The 6,879-nt window shown below is 38.4% G+C and overlaps 1 protein-coding gene across 1 annotated transcript in view; it reads left to right on the forward strand.

Moving 5' to 3' along the window:
- Positions 1-6,879, forward strand: part of LOC107286912 (cationic trypsin-3-like) — a 14,028-nt gene that overhangs the window by 3,626 nt on the left and 3,523 nt on the right. The window lies entirely within an intron of this gene.

The following is a 6,879-nucleotide window of genomic DNA, read 5'->3' on the forward strand; positions in this document are numbered from 1 at the left end:
AAATAAAAACTAAGCTGTGCAATGACAAGCTTGGTGATTGGTATCTTTCTTTGGTGGAGGGGAAAGGTCTTGGTCATTAAACTAAATGAGTTTTAATTCTTTTCAATGATCACACTCAAAATTAGTGAAATAATAGAAGCTATGAAGAGGTAGGATGAATCAATACTGAGATGGAAGTCTGGTAGGAACTACAAGAGGTATATGCTAGAATGCGATTCTGAAAAAAAGTCACAAAAGAATGCAAATGGTATTGTCATGTGATGTTGCACTTTACAACTGCATTGCTTAGAGACAGAAATTCAAGTCCCTATTACTATTGTGAACTAACTGCTTGTATTTCAAAATTAGATTACAGTTCTAAGAGGGTTTTAGTGTCTTGGGACAGGGTCCCATGCTGGAGATGAAGGAATCAAACAGTATTTGTGTTCACAAAGTTAGGATCCTGTTCAGGATGAAGATGTGCATCTTAAAAAACAATTGATTCATGTACAGGATCTGGTGTCATGTCACCTTGGCATTTATGCATGCAAATCACTGGAGAAGAAAATAATCTGCATGGTTCACAGATATCTGCATAATACACTACTGAGCAAGGAGAGGATTGGACAATTGATTCATCCTGGGCTGCCCCTTTGATCTTGCAGTGACAATTTTTCTTTGGAATTCTAAACAAGCTATTGGTGGGAGTCGAAAACAACTTGATATCACAAAATCAATCCAACACATAGTGTTCATATGTCCCACTATCTTTGCTCATCCTACACATCTATGGGGGGACAGGTTTTGGAACGCTTCCATTAAACAATGTCATCTTGTTGGACCCCAGAATTGTAACTTTTTTTTAGCAGTCTTTCAGCCTAGATGGTCAATCACCTTCTTGATTGGAAGCAATGAAACACATCTGGAGGGTGTGGAGAAGAGTGCTTGGTAAGGAAATAGGGGAACTCAGGAACCACACAGGTTATGTAGGGTCAGTCATAAAAGACTCAAATGTATAAACCAACACACAGAATATGAGCAATAAACAGGGTGAATTACAAATTCAGGTAAATGAGGGCAAATATGATATTGTTGCCATTATGGAAACATGGTGGGGTGAAACCCACAAATGGAACATACAGCTAGAGGGATTTAAATTATTTAAAAGAAACAGAACAAATAAAAGAGGAGTTGGAATTGCTCTCTATATAAGAAATAACTACATCTCTACAGAAATAGAGTACAACAATGATGACAACTGTCTTGAATGCATTTGGATCAATATAAAAGGGGGGGATGACATTGCCATAGGTGTATACTATAGGCCACCCAACGAAATAGAGGAAATAGATGAACTTTTTGCTAGTCAGTTAACTAAGGTATGTAGAAAGCATATCACAATAGTAATGGGGGACTTTAATTTCCCTGACATCAACTGGGAGACAAACTCTGCACCAAGTGGAAAATCAAACAGATTCCTGACAAACCTAGCAGACAACTTTTTCTCCCAAAAAGTAGGGAAGGGAACTAGGGGATAAGCCATATTGGACTTAATTCTCACTAACAGAGATGAAATGATAGAAGGTGTTGAAGCCACAGGAACCTTGGTGGGGGGGAGTGATCATGCAATATTAGAATTCAACCGTATGCAAGCACAAGCAATAGAACATAGTAAAACTAGAGTCTTGGACTTTAAGAGAGCTAATTTCAATAAACTTAGAGAGAGCTTGGGAAGGATTCCATGGATGAGAATCCTCAAGGGGAAAACAACTCAAGAAGTTTGGGAAATTTTGAAAAGTGAGTTTATAAAAACCCAGTCTAGCACAATACCAATAAAGTAGAAAAATAACAGTTCTCAAAAGAAACCGGCATGGCTGCATAAAGAACTCTCTGATAAATTGAAAGATAAAAAGGACAAGAATAAAAAGTGGAAAGATGGGCACATAACTAAGGCAGAATATCAGCAAACAGCCTGCAAAGATGAAGTGAGGAAAGCTAAGGCTCAAAATGAACTAAGGCTTGTGACAAAAGTCAAAAAATAACAAAAAAAAAGCCTCTTTCAACATGTAAAAAACAAGAAAAAGGTTAAGGAAATGATTGGTCCATTAGTGGGAGAAAGTGGCAAGGAGGTGATAAACAACAGGGAGAAAGCAGAACTACTTAACTTGTTTTTTGCATCCGTTTTTACACAAAAAGGGAAAAAACAGTCCAACTTATCAAAAACAGTATCGTAAAAACAGATTACAAACACAAGTTAAAATAGGCAAGAAAATGGTAAGTGAGCACCTGTCCACCCTAGACGAGTTCAAATCACCAGGACCAGATGGATTACACCCCAAGGTTCTGAAGGAACTGGCAGATGTGATCTCAGAATCACTGGACTATATCTTTCAAAGATCCTGGGGAACTACCAAAGGACTGGAAAAGAGCTGATGTAGTTTCCATCTTCAAAAAAGGGGAAAAAATGGATCCAGGAAATTACAGACCTATCAGCCTGACCTCAATACCTGGGAAGATTCTGGAAAAGATCAACAAGCAACAAATCAGCGAACACCTAGGGGCAAACAAAGTCATTACCAAAAGCCAACATGAGTTTGTCAAAAACAGAACATGCCAGACAAATCTTATTGCATTCTTGGACCAGGTGACAAAATTAGTGGATCAGAGGAATGCTGTGGATATTATGTACTTGGACTTCAGTAAGACATTTGATAAAGTAGACCACAATCTACTACATTTTTCTATTCTCCAAAGCACCAAAAGGCAGGACAAGAAGCAATGGATGGAAACTAATCAAAGAGAGAAGCAACCTAGAACTAAGGAGAACTTTCCTGACAGTTAGAACAATTAATCAGTGGAACAACCTGCCTCCAGAAGCGGTGAATGCTCCAACACTGGAAGTTTTTAAGAAGAGACTGGACAGCCTTTTGTCTGAAATAGTATACTATAGGGTTTCCTGCCTGAACAGGGGGTTGGACTAGACTTCCAAGGTCCCTTCCAACTCTGTTGTTGTTGTTGTTGTTGTTGTTGTTGTTATCTCACTGCTATTATATATATGTTCCAAATAACATTCTACCATCTGTTTGTAAATTCTCATTTGTAACAGTCAAAATTCTATCAGGTTGCATGGTGATTTATAAGAGAGAAACACAATCTATTTTTGGCAGATTTTCTCTGGCAAAAATATTGCAGTGATCTAGAAAAGTTTGTAGTGCCCTACAAACCAAATGAACTTCATGTTGCCTTCCTCTATCAATGGGGAAGACCAGAAGAGTTGCTATACATATTTATGTTGTGGGACCAATATTATCTTTGCTCCAAAGACTCAACCGAAAGGAAAAATACGCAATGGAAAATACAAACTTTGTTACTTGGAACTCAACTAATAACAGGTCAAGCAGAAAGAGGGCATTCACATGAGTTTCCCCCTTATCCGATCCAACCCTTTAATCCTGCTATTCTTAGATCAATACTGTGGAATCTAAATTTATCATACTAAATGTTAACGATTCTATTCTTGACTTCCTTGCAGGTAAATAAATATTATTTCTATGAAGTGGAAAAATTTTGTGTTATCATTATCATTTCAAAAGTTCCTGGGTCATGTTGGATGACACTGCATAAATGATGGAGATCAGAATGTGGGTGAAAAAGTGTATTGAACATGGTCATAAAATTGCTAAAAACAGAGACTGGAAATGTGTATCAGTAGAGACCACAAAACTGATACTAACCTAACAGCTGATTTTGGTCATATTTCTGCTTAAATGAATTTTCATTTTACAACTGAAAAATTCAACTATACTGGAACATTTATGTTTAAATCAGTATGGAATCAGTTTTCCTGTCTATTACATCTAATACAAAAGAGAAAAACTAAATCTCCTTTTAATTCTCCTGATTGCTAGAAATGGTATCACCGGAGAACTTTTCAGTAAGGAAATAACAATCTTTGACTGTTCAAAATCCCTTCCGAAAATAAATAACGAAGAGCAGCTTTGCACCGAAAAGACAGCCTAATGCAGAATGTACTCTGCAATGTCTGAAAACTGAGATGCCGTACTGTTAACACACGTGTTGTTGAGCATTCTCTTTAGATGGAAAGGTGGAAATAAAAAGTGGAAATGTCTACCCTATCCAGGTACCGAGAGTGCCACCCTTCAGAACCTCCTCTAATAGATCTGTAGAATTAGCCCATGAGAGTGGCTGGGTTGAGGAACAGTGAGTGGCCTTAAATCATCTGATGTGGCCAAGAGAAGATCAGTCTTGTGTCCCTCTTGTGTTTCAGGCGCTCATATAATTTCATGTATCATATGTGTGACCAACCCAGATTGGGTTCTAATAACATGTATGTTAAAAATAATGAGCCAGGAGAAAAAAATGGGAAGGCCGTAGAAACCTTGGCCCATCCTCTTGCTGTTGTTGTGGGGATGCATTTAATTTAATGACACAAGGAGAGTAAATCTTATTCTGAAAGAGAAAGAAATGTTTACGGAAAAAGCACTTTTAGGTTTCAAGTGTGACAGTGTGTATTAAGCATCTCTCCCGGGACGGATCTTGCCCTCCCCTGCAGTCTTCATAGGTCTTTGCCACGGGGTCACTGTGACCCAGAAGGAACGCTTCAAAACCATCCAAGCAGGGATCCAGATGGACATCATCGCTTGTGAACACGATGACAGCAGCTATTTAGTCATCCATTGGTATCAGCAGGAGCTTAATAGTGGACAGACAGAATTACAACTCATCGGCTATTCCATACAAGGAAACAGAGGAAAATGGGAACTTCAAATGTTTTATGTATTTGGTTCTCAGGCATTAGATGAAGACACATGATGAGCAAGCGATCTCTTTATTAATCTTCTCCTTACAACCAAGCAACAGCCAAAAGGCACGCAGGCCTTTTATAGAGTCCTGCACCCGGACAGTGTCAGCCAATAGGAAGCTGGCTGTTTTCGCACCTTGCGCATGCGCACAAGGCTGGCGACAACCAGTCTGGTCCCGGGCAGTTTTTGGTCTGCCCGGGACCATTTGCAACATTTCTGAGCCTGCTGAATGCTTCAGCAGGCTTAGGACACAACAAAATGGAAAATGGGAACTTCAACATAGACAGACCAGATGTGACCCATTCTTCTCTCAGGATTCCTCCAGATGAGGCTGCAAAGCCAGCAGTATATTTCTGTGCTGTTTCTCAGGCACAGTGAGAGCTCCAGGTTTCACAGCTGCACATGAACTTTGCAGCGCTGCAATGAGCCTTGGTCCGTGGCATAAAGACATATAAGCCAGACTGCCTCAGTTATACAGCATCCGAATCACAGGAACATAGAGCAGTAAAAACCTTTCTTGATCACCGTAATATTTAAGGGAGGGAAAAGAGAAAATCTGGCAAAACCTGATTGTGTTTCACTCTTATAAATCACTATGCAAACTAATAATCTAATTTAATACTGAAATAGAGGCCATTCAACAGTGTTAATTGGGACTGGAATTTCTCTCAGTAAGCACTGCTCTGTGTGGGCCACACTCGGGGGCAATTCTCCTCCAGGGGGGCTGCTGGTGAGGAAAGGGCCAAGGGGGGAGGCAGGGCTGGGACAACGACATGCATGCCCACAGAGAGGGCTCTGAGTGCCGCCTCTGGCACGCGTGCCATAGGTTCGCCATCACTATTATAAGGTATACTATATTCTGTATTTTGACAGACTTTTTAGTGCAAAGCTGCTCTCCCTTATTTCTTTTCAGAATGGATTTTGAAGGTTCAAAAATTGTTTTCTGAATGAAAAATTCTTCTATGTTAGCATTATACCATCACTGTAAATTATCTTTACTCATTTAACCAGAAATGTGACCAAAATCAGCAATTTGGTTAATCTTAGTTTCTTGGCACTTCAGTTTCTGTTATTAACTGAAATTGTATGAACATTTTCAATATACTGTTTCACCCACATTCTGGTCCCCATCGATTGCGCAATGTCATCCAATACAACTCAGGAAGCTTTGAAAGGATAATGTCCCAGAGATCTTCATGCCTTCTACCCCAATGACATTCGGGAACCTACCAAAGATCAAATGGTTCTCCTGGGCTTTAGGCAGGATGATGGCTCAGCCCATCATTTGGAGGATTTTTTAAAAGTTACAAATTCACCTTCAGATTATTTGTCGTTTCTTATTCTTTTCTTACTTTTAATTATAAACCATTCAGAGTCATTAGGACCATGTGGCCTATAAACTATAAACAAGTCTGCATATATAAATAAAACCTTATGCCAAATACAATGAATTCCAATTTCTCAAAGAAAATATTTTTAAGTATTGAGGGTTTTTTTTAATACCCTGAAGCCTATTAGCATCTATTCATAAGAATGTTCTTGGAGAGTAGATTTTTTTAGTTTTTGCAAGTCAGCTGGAGCTTAAAATAATCATATTCACAAAACCCACTTCATTTTTATTTAAATTAAATCAAGTTGAGTTCTTGTCTTGGGCTCATTAACTTGTTGTTATTTGAACTCAGTATACCATTCAAAGTCCAAGGACAACCCTCACCATAAAAAAAATGCATGTCTGGATATTTTTTTAAAAAAAAGATGGGATGCTTTTGTGCATAAAATAAACATAACATGTATATCTTATGGCAGATAGCAATAACATCTCCACAAATTTTTTCCACTTTCATTGAAAAGACATTTATTATATGATAAATATATTTTGACAGTATTTGTCTAAGAATGGCAGTATTAAATTGTTGGTAAAGAGGAAACTTGTGTGAATTCCATCTTTCCTTACCACCTGTTATTGTTGAGATCCAAGTAACAAAGTTTGTATTTTCCATTGCGTATTTTTCCTTTTGATTAAGTCCTTGGAGTAAAGATAATATTGGTCCCACAACATAAATATGTGCAACAGCTC

The sequence above is a fragment of the Protobothrops mucrosquamatus genome, unplaced genomic scaffold, assembly GCF_001527695.2.
Source record: "Protobothrops mucrosquamatus isolate PMUCROS unplaced genomic scaffold, P.Mucros_1.0 scaffold337, whole genome shotgun sequence".
NCBI classification, from domain to species: Eukaryota; Metazoa; Chordata; class Lepidosauria; order Squamata; family Viperidae; genus Protobothrops; species Protobothrops mucrosquamatus.